The sequence below is a fragment of the Chelonia mydas genome, chromosome 1, assembly GCF_015237465.2.
Source record: "Chelonia mydas isolate rCheMyd1 chromosome 1, rCheMyd1.pri.v2, whole genome shotgun sequence".
NCBI classification, from domain to species: Eukaryota; Metazoa; Chordata; order Testudines; family Cheloniidae; genus Chelonia; species Chelonia mydas.
Window position 1 is genome coordinate 180,512,264 of NC_057849.1, and position 20,194 is coordinate 180,532,457.

Sequence of the window (20,194 nt, forward strand, 5' to 3'; positions counted from 1 at the left end):
CCTTATTTAGCTGGAAAGTTAAAATGATTTTTGTTCTGACTTTTTATAAAAATCACAAATGTTTTTTTAACATGTGCATGTAATACAGGCCCCACTCCTGTGAATGTTTATCAGTGGATTTAACTTTAAGCACATCACAAATCCATTGACTTTAAGCAGCAGTGGCAATAACTAGAGCACCAGTGATGAAAGTAATGTCCTGCTGAGTCCAACCAATCATGACATACAGTATGTGTGTGTGTTTGTTTTTAAATATCCCAGGCCATGTCTCCAGAGAAAGCAACAAGGCTTCTTTGCCTCTATCATAACATCTGTTCCCAGACAGATTGATGTGAATCCTCACTATCATCACTCTTTCACTGAGTCACGTTTTTCATCTCACTTTGTAGACAGACTTGCTCAGGTCTGGACTGAAATATGCACTACCATAGAAACAGAACAATGTCTTGAGAGGACAAATGCAGTGTCTTCCCTACAGATGGCAGGGTTCCAGCAGCTCTAAAAAGAAAGCAGTGTCAGGCCATGCTCAAGCAAACGTTTGCTGCTAACAACCTTAAGTATTGACCTTTGTGGAGAAGAACATTGAGAAGATTGTGGCTCTGGCAGTTTCTTGATTCCTTAGAATTTCCTGACACCATCAATCAGGTTATAGTCCTGGGGAAGAGAAACTGTACTGGTTTTGTTAATTGGCAGTGAATGAAAACAAACCATCTGTGCTGATTCTTCTACATCTAGAACAGTCTTTGATATCTTTAAGTACATTAATTTCACAACTGTTTTGCAGACCTTAGCAAGGATGGATGGAGCTGCTCCAAATTAACTCAATTCCAATGATCCTGAGGCAACCCAAAGGATAGTTGTGAGCAACTGGATCTCTGCCCCCAGGCTTTCTCCTGAAAGGTGCTAAGGGCAGATATATCCTCACCTCTACTATTCACCATGTACGTGAGATTGCTGGGAAAGTTAGTGAGGAGACATGGACTGCAAATGCATTCAGTATGCTGATGACACTCATCTGTTTCCATTTTGTCAGACCCAGACAGAGCATGAGAATGAATTACCCATAGTCTAGATGAATTTGGTACCTGGATAAGAGCTACCCAGTGGAGACTTAATCCAGACAAAACTGAGAATGTTAGTGGGGAATTGGGGAAGCAGCAAGGAAATTGGAGGAACTTACATTTGTGTTCCTCACTGAAGGAGTACAACTCCCATTGGACAACAGGTGTGCAATTTTGAGTTGGTGTTAGATCCGGTCCTGTTCCTGAATGCCCAGGTAACAGTTGTAGTCAAAGGCTCTTTTTCATATGTGCCTGGCAAGACAAATTTGTGACCTTTTCTCTCCAATCTGGACTTTGCCACAATTCTCCATGCCTTTGTCACCCACACTTAAAGTTTAATATGCAATACATCAGGCTACACCTTAAGACTATTCAGAAGCTGAATCTGAGACCAGTCTCTCTTTTCTAATATATATTGCTAAGCCTGAGTCTAAAGAAAACAAGTATTGGGGACTGAGTGTGTCAACTATTTTGACTTTAAAGGTTTAAACTAAACCTTTCACACTGATTCGATCCAAGTTTGTATTTCCCTTTGTTTTAAAAGTGGTTGAAAAGATATAAATCTCACTTTACATTTGACATGACAAACAATATCACTTCTTCAAGAACCACAATCATACCTATGAAAACCAATAAGGGACCTTTAATCCAAGGACAGATATCACCATGACTTATCTGGCATTACAATCGAGATTTTTGAATAAAAAAAATTCAGGTAGTATTAACAAAATTACATACTAAAAACCTTATAAAAAATAGGTACTGCACATACTAACTGCCAGTGAAACCTCATTATCTTGGATCAATTATCATTTAAAATGGCCATGCTCTTGATTGTATTAGCCTACCAAATTTCACTTCTTTTGAAACAAATCTTTAAGTTCTGACCAAAAAACACCCTGCAAAAATACCCTTTTAAAACTAGTATGGCTAGTTAGCATGTCAAGGTCACTGGGAAGACTATTAGTAAAATGAGCATTAAATTTCAACCAGGGGTATTCACAGTGGGGACTAACTGAACAAATTGGAGGGAAAGAGTCAGAATATTAATTGTAGCATGGAAATAAATCTTATCATCTTGCACAAACTGGTTACCGAAATTGTGGCACATGTTAGAAATGGAGAAACTTGCTTCCAATTTTGAAAATTTAAAAAAAGGAATAAAAGTTCATTTGATGCCCTCTTTAATTACTTCTGTTCTATCAACTACCCCCAAACCAATGACTGACTGAATTTTTTAATCTTACATAAAATGCTGGCTTGATGCAAGAATGAATAATAGAAAAAGGATGTCATACATAATCCAATCTGATAAAGCATGCCAGTGGTGTTAGCCCTGACATTCACTAACTTCCTTTTAGGCACAGCCCTGAACAAGGCATGGTGCATAAGTGGCACCAAGTTCGAAGTAGTTCTGAAGGCATTATGAGTTTGACCCTCCTCTGAGTCACAATTCTTCCTCCTTGCTCTCTGGGGGTAACAATTTACTGCTACCCTATATCAGAAGTAAACTACTACCACCCACAAACCTAACCCTCGGCTATTCCTATCAGTGAGTAAGAGGTAAAACCAAGTCACTGCCTTTCATCACCCAGCCCCTGCACCCACCAGCTGCAGGGAGGAGTAAGGAGGCAAGTAGTCACTGCTGGCTTCTACATGCATGCTCACAAAGTCCAGATAGCCCAAGGGAGGCATAGGGGAATACTTCACAGCATGGTTGTGCAGCCTGGATTAGAATCTAGGCTTAAATACAAATTGTTGCTAAACCCAGTTGTTTGTTCGGTTTTGTTTAGTATATGGGTTTTTTTTAATTTAAAGGAAAAAAAGATTGAGGATTTTTTTCCCCCACTGAGAGTACATAAAGATGTTTGGAGGTTTTTTGTATACTTTAATTATATCAATTTAAAAAAAAACCCCAAAATAAGATGGTTAACCAACTGGACAAGATACCTCAGGAGATAAGCCTTTAACCTTTGGGTTGTGGATGTGAAATCTATCTCCAAGACAGTGGTTTTGTATTAACAATGGAGGAGCAGAGGGCTAAGCAGTATGAAATTAATTGTTGAGTCTCAATGCAGTTCCTATTACATAAGAGAACAGTCACCATCATGCTAACCCCCATCACCCAGTGGAGTAACTTGGACCAAAATGTGGGTGGGAAGGCACAGGCGTTCCCTAGCAGTACCATGAGCCTCCCTTCCAACACAAGCTCCCTTCTCCCCTCCCCCCCTCTTTTTTTTTAAAGGCCCCAACACTTACTTAGGCTTCCTCCTGCCTCTTTTTGCTTCTCTGGTGCAGGCCTTGGCTGGCCCCTGTCCTCTCTGCAGCAGTCTCAGGCAGCTTGCTGAGTCTCCCCAGTCACAATCCAATCCCTCAGCCTCCCTTCTCCCCGGCCCACCTTTCTCTTCCTGGGCCACCCTTCCAGACTCCGCTCCTTTGCACAAACTCCTTCAAAGGGCAGACTCCCTCTAACCCAAGCCACCTCTCTCTCCCTTCCCTCCCCTGCCCACTGTCCCAGCCTCCACCTCCCAGGCACACCTACCCTTCCCTCCCTATCCTCCCCAGCCTCTCCCCTCCCCTAAGTCTCTTTTCCCTCCCCAAAATCCTTCCACCTTCTTCCTCCTGTCCCTAAAGTCTCCCCACAGCAGCTGCTCTTTCCCTTCCCTCCCCGCGGTACGCAAACCACCCCTCCTGCTTGTCCCTAAGGGGCCGGGGAAGTAGAACGCGCTGCTCTCCAGGGCCAGGCTCCAGCTGTGTGCTGCAGACACATACTCCGGTCCTGGCGGGGCAGGGGGGAGATACACTAGAGCAAGAAAAGAAAAGGAGTACTTGTGGCACCTTAGAGACTAACCAATTTATTTGAGCATGAGCTTTCGTGAGCTACAGCTCACTTCATCGGATGCATGCATCCGATTAAGTGAGCTGTAGCTCACGAAAGCTCATGCTCAAATAAATTGGTTAGTCTCTAAGGTGCCACAAGTACTCCTTTTCTTTTTGCGAATACAGACTAACACGGCTGTTACTCTGAAACCTGTCATAGAGCAAGAAAGAAACTGAACCCACAACTCCCCTCCCGGCTGCTTTAGTGTCCCCTGCTGGCCAAAAGCTGCCTTTGCCACTGCCTCCTGCCTTTTGGCTCCTGCCTTTTGAGTTAGGCTGAGAGTCGGAGGAGAGCGTAAGCACAAAGCAGCCTCAGGTTCTCCCTTCTCTATCCCCTGTGGTTGTACTGCATCCCCTCCCTCATCAAGCACAGCCAAAAACTGAGGGAGAGGCAATACTGTTGCTTCCCCCTCCCTGCCCCACCCCCGGCTAAAAGCTGTGTATTAGAGGAAGAATGATCCTACCCTGTCAACAACTATAATTAAACCTGTGTCTCTGCCTTTTGCTGCTTATGAATTTAATCTAAGATAATAAATGTATTTTTTTTAAATAGTATAAATATATTAGATTTCAGGTCCTCAGGATAAGGTCTGTCTTCTATTATTTCTATAGTGAATCATGCATATGTGATGCAACATACAAAATATCTTTTCAAATAAGTCCCCATTTGTGAGAGTCTTGTCCAGCAGGCCCAGGACTGTCTGGCTGTGGAAAATGAATCACTCTCTCACTCATAAGTGGATCCGTTCAGGTCGAAGTACCATGTTATGTGGCAAAAAAAACCTCTGCTTTATCAATTCTGTGAAAAGATAAAGGATTTCATTCTGAGACATTTTGTGAGCGCTCAGAAGAATTTTACTTTCAGCAAAACAGAAGGTGGCAAATAAATCTGAAGCAAATGTAAATGTAGGAGAAAGAGCTGGCTTCTCTAGCTGATGCAAAGTCTCAGCTTGAACAAAATATGTACATGATATAATTGTCTGTCAGAGGTAGGGATAGGGTTGCCAATCCTCCCGGATTGTCCTGGAGTTTCCAGGAATTAAAGATTAATCTTTAATTAAAGATGATGTCATCTGATGAAACCTCCAGGAATATGTTCAACCAAATTTGGCAGCCCTAGGGAGGGAGAGGAGAGGAGAATGTGTCTGCATAACGATATTGCCCTTCATTATTAATGACATACATATTACAAGAAGCAGCAGCAAAATGTTATGAGTGAAATCCTGGCCATGTTGAAATCAATGGGAATTTTTTCTATTAACTTCTATAGCATCAGAATTTTACCCTATATGTTTTAGCAAGGGCTAGAAGCACAACTTCAGTAATTTTGAGCTCTGGGGAAGGACAGAGTCTAGAAAAAAGACTGGAGTGTGTAAGTCTGGGAAGGAAAGACCTGGATAGAAGGGGTGCAGCGTGTCTGGGCAAGGTCATAAGCCATGAAAGATATGTGAAGGCAAAGAAGACGGTGAGCAAGGCATTGTCTGTGGAAGGCCAGAAAGTTAGAGAAGGAGTTGCATCTGGCAAAGGAGAGAGGACTGAATGACCATAAGCTTATTTGAAGGAACAACGGGCCATGGCTAGAACTTAAAGTAGTGTCTTGTACACACAACGTTGCCCCAAACAATGGAACAAACAGAATGTCTGGTGAGATGAGAAAGTCAGAATGTACAAAGAAGCATTATTCAGATCAGGTACGCATAGGGCACTCCCATGGGATTAATAGCTGGATCATCAGTTTCAGGATTTCTGTGCAAAAGGATATTGCAACATGAAAAAAGGGGACAGATTTTGATCCGGCAGAGGTTCAAATCCCAGGTATACTTTGGGACCATGAAACAAATTTAATACATCCTGCCTGTGTGTTTGTGCGTGGGTATAGGAATCAAAACGATAGCAGGTATTTGCAATAACATTTAGTGCTTAGTCACCCTACAAACCACAAAGGAGCTGGGAGAGGAAATTAGTACCATTGAGTTGTCCTCTGCCACCCATTTGTCTGTAGTAGTTTGGGCCCACACTCCAATAAACTAACCCTTTCTTATGAGTGGAAGTGGTTTGGGCACAATCTTGTGCTGTGATTGATTCAGGAAAGAGGATGACCCTCGACCTTCTTTGCCTCAGAGACCCGGCTTGAGACAACCCTGAAAATTAGGAAGATCAAAAGGATTGTAGCACCTTGCTCTACAAGAGCTGTTTTGAAATTAAGCCCTAGAACTGCCTTATTGGATGAAAAATGGAAGGGTCTACAACTCACCTTGGGAAAAGCCTGGGGGCTAAGTCTCAGCCAAAAGCTTCATCATCTCCATGCTTGTTCTTGCACTGTATAATTTGGAGAGAACAGGGAGACAGGAACCATTTTTTTTGGTATGTGTTCACACATCCATAAGCACAATGGTCCCATGATCCATTGGGGTCCCTCAAGTCTAAGGTAACAAATATCTAATAATCACAGACCCCTTTACAAGGCAAACTGACAGGAGCATCAGTAACTACGGGGCAAGGTGAGCAGTTTCCCCACCACCCCCGACCTTGGCTTGCTCCCACAGACTTTTCATATGTCTATATGCTCCACTTTTTGTTGTCCATCCCCCTCCCCCAGACTTTGCAGGCTATAATACAATCATATAACGGTCAATATGCTGACACAACTTTGGCATCTTCCCCCACAATTTTTCTGAAATAATGCCACTGCAAACTGATGGAAATAATTTTGTGGATACCAGATACATAATCACACAGCCCATTGAGAAGAGATGGAAACAGGCTAAGGGACAAAGACTTAGCCCCATTCTCTGTGGCATCACAGAGAAACTTCATGGCCCGCTCCATTAGGGCTAAAGAATTTACTAAGCCAATAAGAACCACCCCATGAGTTGGCAGGGGCATTTTCTTCTACATCCACCTGAAAAAAAGGCCTGACAAAATAAGTTGCATAGATGGAGGAGCACACAGGAGAAGTGGCCACCCATTTGCACCCATAAAAATTAAATTCACCTACTCCATTCACGGAGACAAGCAGCTTCACCTGGAAAATGGTAGGTTGTACATTTTGAGAACTATACTCAGTAAAAGGACTAGAGACTGAATAGGCATAAACTTGCACTGTTGTGGGTTGTTTGGTTTTCCTGCAAAACTCAGGATACTCTACACACATGCGCATGCACACACACATCCCTCTAATCCTTTCACTGTGCTCCTAGAGCTTGGCTCCCAGCATGTCTGCAAAATAGCAGGTAGCTGGGTGTAGCCTAGCAAATGAGCCTAGCTAGTATGGAAGAGTAAACAATGGAAATAATTCCTTCACAAGCACCCCCAGATTTTTCATTCTAGGTTCTTCTCTCTGTGCTTTACAGATATTGGGCCTAAATCTGCTGAAAGTAATCATGCTGTAGTCTGATGACTAGTGTGTATGAGAGTCTAGCACATGCAAAGGGCCACACGCTTCTGAGGGAAGAGCATGAAACTAGAATTAAATCTTCTCACTATTAGCTCCTAATATGTTTACCAGTCAGTGAGAAGACAGAGAGAAAAAATAACATTTATGTTTTCTCACTAATTTAACGAGAGAAAAATAGACAAGAGAAAGGAGCTGGTTAATGTTCTAATCAGTATCAACTTTAATGTTTCCACAAAGACAGGATGAGAAAGGCAGAGATACGGTATAATAAATCTAGACCCGCTGTGTTGGTTGGGAGATGATATTGCTATCGTAAGAGTTCTAGAGGCATAATCCCATAATTCACTAGTTCCAGTCCAATGAGTGTCCCACTTCTCTTTCCACTGAGCTCATTTACAATCCCAAGCAGTTTCTGACTGTCAGTTCCTATTTGCATCTCCTATTTCCCCTGGTTTTTTATTTCACAGAGATCTTCCCTGTCACATCTCATCTTATTTCTGACTTGTTGTCATCTTTCCTTGAGCTGTTTCAACTTACTTTTTCTGCTGTCATCCACAGTTTCCATCATCTGGAGGTTAATGAAGCAAACCTGCTCTAGCAACAGCACAGTACCCAGCTCAAAGCTTTTCTCCTGTTTACTTTTCCTTAAAGTAAGCACAGTTTGTTGCTGTTTCTTATGCAAATGAGTTTTGAGACAGACTAGACAATTGCCTCCAATTCCTACCGGGTTCAGGTCACCACCAGTTGAGGCAAGCTGATTGCCTTTTATCACCTAACACAGAGCCCAGGGGCTCAGATTCAAAGGTCCACAACCCTGTAAATCAGAAATGCACAGTTGAATTATATGTAGTGATTTACACCAACTAAAGGTCTGGCCCACTGTGGTTCTGAGATCAACACTTTTGTCTTTACTAATTTCACATGTTCTTAAGGCAAAATAAGGTGATGGTCAGATTTTCGTCTATCTGCTCTACTCATATACAATCCTTTCTTGTTTAGTCACTTTACCCTAGAGACCTTTCTAATTCAGTGACTTTGATCTGAGTATCTCTAGGTTATCATTTGGCTTCATCTCTTACCCAAACAAGTAATAAATTGCCAATTGATTTTGACCCTATAACTCAAATAGATGTCTGCCATTGTCTGCTTCCCTAACTCCCTACTGGTTTAACACTGTTCCTAGGTAGCAAATTCCCATCTCAGCATTAGTCATATGTAATTTTATAGCCATGAAACTCTCGTTGTTGGGTCAGTGACCCAACCATCTAATTCTCCTTAGCAATCCCATCACTCACTGTTTCTGTGAGTGTATGCTTTCAACAAGTATATTCTTCTATCAGTATTTTGCTAGTGTCATTCCACCACATCTCACTGGTTTCACACATTTTCACATTATCTCCAACCAATCCAGTTGTCAGCAACTTTGCTTCCCTGTTGATTTTGTGTTCTCACATCCCAGCAGCCTACATACATATTAAAACACAGTGGAATATGATGATGATGACAGGGCCAGATTGGGCAGGCTGGCTGAGCCGCATTCAGTGCAAGACCCAATGGGTGCTTTGCAGTCCCAGATCCTGAAGTTGCTCTTCACTGACTGGAACCCCATCTGGAGGATGCTTTGAATTATACTGGGTACCCACTGGCAACCATTCTTGCAGCTGGGGATCACACTGGCTTAGTGATGCACTAGGCTTACCCCATTTCCCCCAGGAATGGCCTCTTCACTGCGCCAGGCAGGAGTGATATAGGAGCCACCACAGCAGCTCTACAAAGCCTGAGGATTTCCCTAAATAGGAGGAATTCTCAAGGGGACAGTTAAGCTAGAGACAGGGTTCTTTATACCATGGGGTGTGGAAAGTTTGTAAATTCACATACTGCACTTATATGCATTGCTCATGTATGTGAACAAATATTTTTTCTCTTTACATTGCTTTTCTTCCTTTTTACACAAGATCCAGCTTTAAACGTGTTACTAAATATTGAAATAGGAATTTAAAACAACAAATGTACACTAAATCTGTTCTTCTATGGGAGAAATGCATTCCTGTGCAGCTAGCTCGTTGTTCATCTGATAACTTGCTTTTCTTTTTTTTTACATGAGAAGTGTCTTGTACCAAGATATTTACAGACATGCATATCAAGAAAACCTGAGGGGGGAAAAAGGGAATATGCTACAGATCAATACGTTAACAGTGAGAAACAAGATTAATATTCACAAGGAACCAATGCAAATATTTTAAACTAATAAGAAAACCCAAATGTAAATTAAAATACTGATACATGGTGTATGTTAAACATGAGTCTATTTCCTATACAAACTGCAGGAATGAGAATACTATGGCAGGGGGGAGGAGCTTGCATCCTTCTGACCCTTACAGAAAACTGTGTGTAAAGATTCAGAAGACTTCCAAATTTAAAAACAAATCTTTTTAGATATTTAGAAGTGAGATGCCTATGACTGAGCACCATTCAGTGCTAAAATAATTGATAGATCAGAAGTTTCGTAATGAGATACAGAGGTTTTCATCTGCTAGTTCAAATTTGTCCCAGTTGTCTGATGGTGGTTGTTTGATGCTTGTTAGTCTCTACAAAATGAGTTGATCTCAGTGTAATTTCTTGTCCACGCTCTGAAAGCCATCAGAATTGGCACTATCACCCTACTGGCAATCTCAGCACCGAAGCGGATGGTAAATTAGCTGTAGAGACTGAACTGGGAGGCCCGTGTAGTCTAGTAGTTTAGTGAACCATCAAGAGATGTACTGACAGAACAATATCTTTTCTACCAGAATCAGTTTCAGAAGTCTGACCTGATGAGAAGGCATCACCGGTTTGGAGAGGTTCAGTTTTCTTCTTGAGGGTCTCTGGATTTTCTGAATCCTGAAATGTGATACAATTTTGTTTGTCATCTGTTCCATGTTCCCTCTTTTTATTCCTCCTTTAAAATCCTGTAACCAAACCTTTAATATTAACAAGTAAAGGCCAAATTAAGGTAATATTAAAAAATATCCCTGTGACGGAGCACCCCATAAGGCTTTATGGAAATATGCTGATGAATGTATATATGACATAACTGGAATATGTTTTATGCTACATATGCCATGTAATATATCTCTGTAAAGGTTATGATCTACTGAATCTATTAATCCTATTTGTATGCATGTATCATTTTTGTATTCAAAGTTATGAATATTGGCTGTGTACTTGCTTGATTTTTAAGTAGCCTTAGTAAAGCATTTGGTCAGCTTCTTTAGAAAGGAATTTGCAAGTTAAGTGCCCACGCAAGAAACACTTAACGCACAATGGATCTTGGAAAGCTCCAATCCACATAAGAAGTCTACATGAGGAAGTTCAAGGTAGCATGCAAACAATGGCTGCTGCCTGTAAAAACTGAGTCATACAGGGACATGTGACTTGCCCATGTGACTCCAAAACTCCAGCTTGGAGCTGGACTTTGCATAGGAGAGAGGAGGGGGTGTCCACCCAAAAGAGAGAGTCTATTTAAACCCCTAGGAGACCCCCTCCATTTTGTCTTCAGCTGACTCAAGAGAGAGCCTCTCCACCCCCAAGGATAACTGAAAGAAACTGGAACAAAGAACAGTAGCTACAGGGAGTGTGAGTGACTGCTGGATCCAGACTAGAAGGAGGCTAGTCTGTATAAGGAAGCTTACTGGAATTCCTCTGAGGGTAAGGTTTTATCTGTATTCAGTTTTCTTATTGTATTAGAGATAGACTTGCGTGTTTTGTTTTATTTTGCTTGGTAATTCACTTTGTTCTGTCTGTTACTACTTGGAACCACTTAAATCCTACTTTCTGTGTTTAATAAAATCACTTTTTACTTATTAATTAACCCAGAGTATGTATTAATACCTGCGGAGGGGCAAACAGCTGTGCATATCTCTCTATCAGTGTTATAGAGGGCGAACAATTTATGAGTTTACAGGGTAAAATGGATTTATTTGGGGTTTGGGCCCCATTGGGAGTTGAGCATCTGAGTGTTAAAGACAGGAACACTTCTTAAGCTGCTTTCAGTTTAAGCTACAGCTTTTAGGGGACATGGTTCAGACCTGGGACTGGGTTTGCAGCAGGCTAGTGGGTCTGGCTCCAACCAGGCAGGGCACTGAAGGCCCAAGCTACCAGGGCAGGAAAGCAAGGACAGAAGTAGTCATGGCACATAAAGTGGCAGTCCCAAAGGGGTTTCTGTGATCCAACCCATCACAATCCTTTTTGTAATTCAGATGCTGTGCCTGACCTTCCTCCAAATTTTTTCCTTTTAAATTAGTTACATGGTTGTCTGAGAGATGCAGAACTCCTCCCTTCTATACGTAGGAATAATGCCAGTAAATTAGCTGTGCCAGCAACAAGTAGGAGAGAATTACCATACCTTGATTGTTTGGGGCTTTAGGAAGGACCTTGAAGCTTTGTTTTGTTTTTTTTTTAATTATGCATTTGTAATGGTGGTCAGCAAATTCTGTGACTCTTACCTTCACTGTTGTAAACCTAAATGTTTTTATGTAGCCAATTATAGTGTGCCATGGAGCAATGTCTCCTGCGCTCTTTTGCATACTATTGTTTAGAAAAACTGGGTGGTGAATAGTCAGGACAGCAGGCATGCCCTCAGTTTAAATGATGAGTAAAGGGAAAGAACAAGACTTCCTCTTTTGGACAATGCTGTTTTTTCTGTGCCCCCATCAAATGTGCAGCATCATAGGTGCAATAGCACTGTATGGGAGATGAGAACATTCTTATAAAAAATCAGAATTATTGATTGTTTTATCTCTTGCAGCTGAGATACAGTGCTAGATACAGGAAAGATAAGACCTGTTGCTGTTATCTCTGACTGTGTCAGGGAACAGTGTGTGGGGTTGGAGAATGTGAGGGGTTTTGTGCTATCCAGGAGAGAAGGACATAAGAACACAGTCTAAGCAAATACCAACTAATTGTGCATACAGAGACCAAGGAGAAGGTTACATTTCTTGCCAGATCTATTGGTTGTATATTAATTATATTCGTTACTTAAGAATTCCCAATTGACAAATTAACACTCTGAGGTTTGGTAGGTTCTAATCCCAACTTCAGGCCAAGCGTTGTTTGAATTAATGTTAAAGTGGGAAACTTGACATGTGTGGTTGCAACACTCACACTTATGAAAGACCTTTTCAATTTTCAACAGTTTTACTCCTGATGATTAGTGAAGTCACAAACATTCCAACCCATCAAAGAAAATAAAAATAATATAAAATGAGCATCCATATACTCACTCCAACCCTTGCAAAGGAAAACCCTGAAGTGTTAGTCATCCTCCTCCTCCTCCTCATCACCACCAGTGGTGGTCATCCTGGTATTTCCCCAGGCATGCAGTACAGAATATCGCTTTTATAATGTTACATTAATGCCACTATGCTTAACACATGCAGTAGGATTTTCAGCCCCTTTTCCTTATTTGAACTTCCATGCCCCAGTAATGGTGGGGTGCTCTTCTGAAGATGAGTTCTGTGTAAGCTCAAATGCTTTTGTGTCTCACCAACAGAAGTTGATCCAATAAAAGATATTACTTCATCCACCTGGTCTTTCTAACATCCTGGACCAACAGGGCTACAACAACACTGCATATAATTAGTTACCGTGGCATTCTTGTGGTCTGACATCTGCTGATGTTTCTAAACTGGTATTAACTGATATCTTGTGGTTACCTGTCAGCAATTTAGTCATTGCAGCATTCTATCTTGTGATATTTTATAATCTAGGTTTAGCTGCATTTGCTAAGGTTTTTTTTTTTTTTTTTTAAAGCCTTGATTAGTTTAGCTAAGCTATTCTGTTACAGGCCTTGAGGCTTGTAGGCTCATTGCATTACTGCCTTAACTTATACCTGTGCCATACCTAGCAAATACCTATACCTTTTAGACTACGCATTTAAAAACACATCCCGGGGTCAACTCAGTATGTAATTCCTGTGTAAGCAACTATTGGATGTATAAAAGGTGGCAATCTGGTCTGATGTGGCTGCCGGTTGAGCCCTCAGCACTTTGAAGTATTAATTGTGGCAATCAGGTAGCTGATTGCCAGGTGCTGTTTTTAATCCCCCCCCCTTTTTTTTTTAAATAAACACTAGTCTTACAGTAAACAAGAGTATAGGTACCCAATTAATGTGTGTCTGAGTAACATCCATTGTATAAGTCAGACGTCTACTTCTTTATCAAGATTCTTTTAGACTCAAAAGTGCCCTGGTGTACATGAGTAGCTTGTGAATTTTATAATAGGTGACCTTAGTCCTTTGCATTTCATTTCTTTCCTACCCATCCTTTGTTTTCCAATGAGCCAGGCGTGCTAATTGGAGCTGTAACAACCCACTTGAATGTTTTTATACTACTAAATAATCTTTCCACCATATTCTTGTAGTGCAATAACAGATATAGTGGCTGATTACATTAATTGTGGGGAGAATTTTAAATTATGGCCACCGGCTATTGGGAATATTTTCTCTTTTTGAAGTATTTGCAGCTCTTTTCAATTGTTTATACCAGGGATCGGCAACTTTTGGCCCGCAGCCCGCTAGGGTAAACCCCCTGGCAAGCCGGGCCGGTTTGTTTACCTGCTGCATCCGTAGATTTGGCCGATCGCAGCTCCTACTGGCCGCGGTTTGCCACTCCAGGTTAATGGGGGTTGCGGGAAGCGGCGGCCAGCACATCCCTCGGCCCGTGCCGCTTCCCACAGCCCCCATTGGCCTGGAGCAGCGAACCGTGGCCATTGGGAGCTGCAGTCGGCGGAACCTGTGGACACGGCAGGTAAACAAACCGGCCCAGCCTAGCCTGGCCCGCCAGGGGGCTTACCCTGGCAGGCTGTATGCCAAAGGTTGCTGATCCCTGGTGTATACAGTATATGCACAGGACCCTGGATGGGTGCATTTTAATGAACTGATATAAAAAAATTGAGTGTTTTTTGCTACAGTATGCTAGAGGACACGTACCAGGCCAATTTCCCCAAACCCTCCTTCCACAGAAGTCAATATGAGATGGAACTAAATGTTCTTGTCCAGGCATAATTGTTTCACATCTAGTTTTACTGGTTCTAAAATAGGCGGTGAATAGTGTAACGTTAGTGTGGATCCATGGCCATGTTCTTGCTGTTGTCAACATGTGACCTATATTTGTCCAGACATTAATCAGACCTTCAAGATACTAGAAAATATGGTCAATATTAATATTATAGTTCCATTAATAAATGGTTTATAAAGAGTTAGATGATTAGATGTTATAAGCCTGTTATACTCTTAAGTAGTATGTACTGGCACATCAGTAGCCGGTATTATAGGTAGTTATAAGCAATCCATTGGACTGTATAGCCATATACAACAGTTAATTAACCATTTATTAAAACATCTAGTATCGTTTCCTAACTATAAGTGGACCCCTAATATATTTAGTAAGACTTTATATATTGTAGGGAAGACTCTTGTGTTGGCCTAAGTGGGTTGTTACTTGAGTGTGCAGCATGTTTGGCATGGAAAAATTCCTGCTTGAACATCTTTCCTTTTTGTCTATCCTGCCCCAGGTATGGGAATTTTGTTCCAGTAATGATTGCAGTTTGGCCCTTCTAAATGACAAAGCGTAGACTCAATCCTGTGAGGTGCTGAGTGAATCCATTGAAGTCACTGGGAGCTCAGCAACTCTCAACTGGTGCTTGGCATCTTTGGGATCAGGCTCAAATTCCTTATGGTTGTGGTTAAGAAACAGTCTGAGTTCAGTTTGGGAAAAAAAAAAACTTAAATTCATTTAATGTCCTATTTCCAAGTGGGGATCCCACAAAACACTTAACTTTGACTGCACTCCAACCTAAACTTGTCTATTTTATTCTCATTACAAGTCTGTGGAAGGAATACCTAAATGTGATGTTATACTGATTTTTGTAACAATTAATTATATCTTGACATCTACTGTATTGAGATGGTTGAATGTAAGAACCAAAAAAAAAAAAAAAATCCCTCAAAACCCTCCACACAAATCAACTCTGCTTTAATAAATCCAAACTTACAGAGGCTCAAGTGACAATTTCTAAATGAGTTTGCCACATACACCTACCCAAGATAAAATCTCTCCTCTCTATTTTTTTTCTGTCTTGTACACACACATACTGTCATATCCAGTCTCTAATAGAATCAGGTCAATAGTAGGACTGAAGCAATACATCTCTCTATCTCTGACTTTTAAGGAAGTGACATCTTTTAAAATATTATTTTTCTCTTTACTTCTTTCATGGGTGTGTTTTTTTTTTTTTTTTTTTTGCTGACTGATTAGGCAACAGGGCACAGTGGTCAACTGAATTCCCCAAAATCTAATATTAAAAGAGGAAAAGGAAAGACCTTTGAGGGCAGCAGAATAAAGTGAAGAGCATTCAGGAAGGTCCAATATTTCTCTCTCAAAAATCAGAAAATGAGTGTATGTCTTAGTCTTCCCTTTTTACACCAGTGGCTGACTTCTCTTCGTTGATGTTTTGTCTTTCTCAGTCATGAAGATGGTATCCAATTGTTTCAGAATGCTAGTGGCTTGGACTACAGAAACCTGTCTGAAAAATAAAAGTATGGATTTAATGCAGCAGTGGAGATGAAAAATATATTGCCACATAATGGAAAAGGCAATAATACTCAGTATCATCCTGAGAGGGGAAAAGAATAAAATTCCTTCAACTAAAGTAGTAAATCCGCAAAAGTGAAACACAAGCAAAGACTACAAACACGTAATGTACTAAACAACTTAATACCTATTGATAGGGTTTATGCATTCAGTTGACTAGTATAGCTACCCTGCAATCAGGATGGGTGATTAAAGCTCATGTAGGCATACCCAAGCTTGCTCTGATCTAGCTAGATCAAAGCTAGTTCAAGCAATAATAGAAGTGTAGCCACAACAGCAGGGTTGGTGGTGCCAGGAATCAGCTGCAGCACAGCCAGTCTGGAAGCAGGGCAACCTAACAAACGCAGCTGGCCTGTGGTAGGCTGCCTAATAGGCTACCCCACCTCATTGGTTGGAAGAGTCAGAAAACTTGCTCTTAAATCCAGCAGCAGCAGTTCAAAGCATTTGCTCATGGATGTGACAGCTCCTGCACAAGCTTATTCCCGGCTTTGTTCCAGACCCCCTGGTGCCTTGCCCAGAGGTGACAGTGGGCCTGTTATACCAATAAAATAAAAACCAGCAGGATCTTATTAAAGGGAATAAGGCAAAATGGCACATTTATTGTGAATTCAGAAAAAATCATAGTAAGCAGTTAGTTATAGCTAAAACATTCCATTCAATTTCATATTTATTCACACACACACACACACACACACACACAGGTTCTGCAAGGTTGTTATCATAGTTACCAGCCTTAGAGTTGCTCATGCCAAGCCACTGGCCAGGTGGCCTGGACACGAGTAGGGAGCAGGGCCTTGTCAGATACTCATCTGATGTTCCTGGAAGTTGGTTTGCAGAATCAGACCCCAAAATTCTCACTTTCTCGAGTCCATTTTTATAGGAATTTCTTCCTATGCCAGTCTATGGGAATTGATTCAGCAACAGCATGATGAAGCAATCAGCAGACGGCACATTCCTGATGGCTCTGTGCTGTCAGATGTTACCTTGTTCTTTGGTTCTCCCATCCTTGAGGCTGTTGGGTGGATTCCAGTCTGCCCTCCGGGGGGTCTTCTAGTTGTTTCCACTTGACGCCTTCTTTGGCCGATCGCCACTGGATTCTTAGGCTGGCACCTCCCTGATCATTCATTTATTATCCACACCAAGCATCCATCCACATACATCCACATACATCCTCTATCGCTATTTTAATCACAAGTGTTAACAATTTATTTGTGAGATAAATACAACAAAAGGGTGGGGAGTCTCTGGGTGCTGTTTCTATTTTTACAGAGTATTGCTTTGAGTCTCTCTCTGTGTGAGTAGTTGTTGTTACAAAGTATTGCTTTGAGAACAGACTCTGTCTTAGGATGTAGTAACACAATTAGCAGCTTGCAAGTTTCACACAGAGAGGGAGAGAAAGAGTAAAAACAAGAGACCAAAACCAAGAGACCTCTTAATTAGTAATACCCTGTAATTTAAACTATGGGGAATCAAACTCATTTGTGATTTTAATACAGAACTTCTTTAATATGATCCAACATAACAGGCTGGTATGGCATACCGGTAAAACGTGGCCACCGGTACCAGCCCATACCCAGCTGACTTTAAAGCACTAGCGCTTTAACGTCGCTGCCCCTTTTGCGCCCGCCCCCCCCCATCAGCAGCCCTGCTTAAAGCGCTACCACGGCAGTGCGTTAACGTTGTTGTGCCTTTTCCCCCCCCGCACCCCCACCTGGCTGACGTGGGGGGACAACAAAAGGAGCAGCTGCCCCTGGCCGGTGATTTATAAGGTGGAGCCCCGGGCCCCTTTAAATCGCCGCTGGAGCCCCGGGTGGCGTGGGCCACGCAGCACACAGATGAGCTGGCTGGGGGATGCTGACCGGTAAATCTTCGCCATTACTTTCACCCCTATCCTTGCCTCATTCCAGGTAATCTCAGCTCCAATTCCTGGCCTCTGACTCTTGTTCTGGCATCTAGGCTTTGACTCCTGGCTACTGACACCTGCTCGAATCCCCAACCCTGTTGTCTGATCTAACCACTAGGCACAACTGCTCATGTCTCAATCACATGACAGTTTGAACAGACTAACTCAAACAATAACAGAACTAGAGCTGATACAACAAGCATGGATTCTGCAACGACCAATATCTCTCTGACTGAGATAGAGGGAGCCTTACAGTCCTTGCTGGCCCAAGTAGCTGCCTTACACCTGAAGAATACAGTCCTGCAAGCTCAAGCCACATCACCTTCAACTCCAAGCCCTGCACCCAACGAGCCCAAACTCCCCCAGCCTCAGAAGTTTAATGGTGATTGTGACAAATTGATTGTGTGCATAGTCATATCCCCTTAATCAAGTGGGACTGATTATCAGCTCGCTTACCAGGGAGGCCCTGCCTGGGGAGTCTCTACTCTTTGAAAAATTAAGCCTGCGTCTAGCACCATGTGAGGACTTTGTTAGATGGCAGTGATCTTGGCAGTGATGTTCGATGACCCAAGCCATAAGTGTATAGCTGAAGCTGTGCTTTAGGTGTTGTGGCAGGGATGCTGGCCAGTTGCTAAATATGCAGTGAAGTTCCAACACTTGGTAGTAGATACCTTGTGGAATAAGGCTGCCTAGCATTATCATTTCCAGTGTGGCCTATGATACTAAAGATGAATTGGCACAGGTGGAAATCTCATCTGGCCTCGATGCCTTGGTCGACCAGTGCATCAAGATCAGTGACCATCTAACTGAACACCTCCAAGAAAAGAGGGTTTTCCCAGCTCCCACCAATACTGGTGGTTCTGGTCACCTGCCACCAGTCCCTTCTCCATTGCTGAAACCCATGCAAGTCCAGGCCCACCTCTCTGAAATGGAGAAGAATCAACACTGGGCCTCTTCCTATTTTGTGGGGAATATTCCGAGGATATTTTGCATCAAACTACCCTGCCAAGGCCCAATCTGCACCCTAATCAGGAAATGCTAAGCCCCAGCCCTACTCGGGGGTGGGAGTGTGTGGAAGCTGGATTGCTACCCTTGCCTCTTCCTAGCAGTCCACAGCAATACTTGTCCACCGGTGCAGTATTACCTCCACATGCAGGCCCCTGCAACCAGTTCCACCCCTGTGCTTTTTATTATAAGCTAATATAAGCTGAAGCTAACTCTGGCAAAGAAAAGTTACAATATTTGGGACAAGAAGCTATTGGCTATCACGATGGCTTTGGGAGAATTCCTCCCAAAGCTCCCTGGAGCATGAATGGGAGGCATATTCTGCTACGTATTTTTTTCAAGGTGCCCCAAAATGCTGACATATTACCCCGAAGTGCTGACCTTTCTTTGAGAGCTGACGAGATGGGGGAAGAGCATCCTCCCACCTTCGGAAAAGTTTTCACCCCAAGAGGTGGAGGCACTCCTCTGGGAATTCTGCACTACTGTGCATGTGCATAATTAATTAGCCACACATATATTTAATTTTTTGTGCAGAAAAAAGCTTCTGCCAAAATGTTGCTGCAGTTCAACCTTTTGCCCACCAGAGGGCACTGTAGCTCAAGAACAGCAGCGGCTCCTGGCTAGAGAGGGAAGAGAAAAAGCCTGCCTTCTTCACAGTGCCTGTCAGCCAAGGTTAGGAGATGGGGGCTATGGGGAGACAGACACCGTGGGTTGCTGTGGGGTCAGACGGGCTTGTGGGGGTGGACAGACTGGGTCAAGGGCTGAATGGGAGTGGAGACACAGGGCCACATGGGGCAGGGAGGTGCAGGGCCACATGGTGATGGGGGAGGGGATGCAGACCTATATAGGAACAACGGAGTGGCTGGGTGGAGGCACAGAGACACATGGAGATGGGGGAGGGAGTACAGGGACACATAGGGAGAGGGGAGTGGCTGGATGGGGGAACAGTGACACGTGGGGATGGGTGAGGGGGGAGTGGGTGTCTGAGTGGTGATGAATGGACACATGTGAACAGGGGGCACAAGGACACATTGGGGTGCAGGAACACATGGGGACAGGGGTAGATGTGCCTGACTGAATGGGAGAGGCTAAGGGTCAGCCAGGGTCTGCATGGGGAAACTCACTAACAATTCCTCCCTACTCCTCAAAAACACCTGTTCCACACTTCTCCCACCCATACTCAACAACCCTCCAAGTTCACACCCAGGCTCCTTCCTAGCAATTTAGTTCCCTCTCCCTCAGCTCCTCTGTTACCCCTGATTCCCCCAAGCCTTTGCACTGCTTTTGGGGTGTGTGGGAAATACAGTTCTGTACTGTA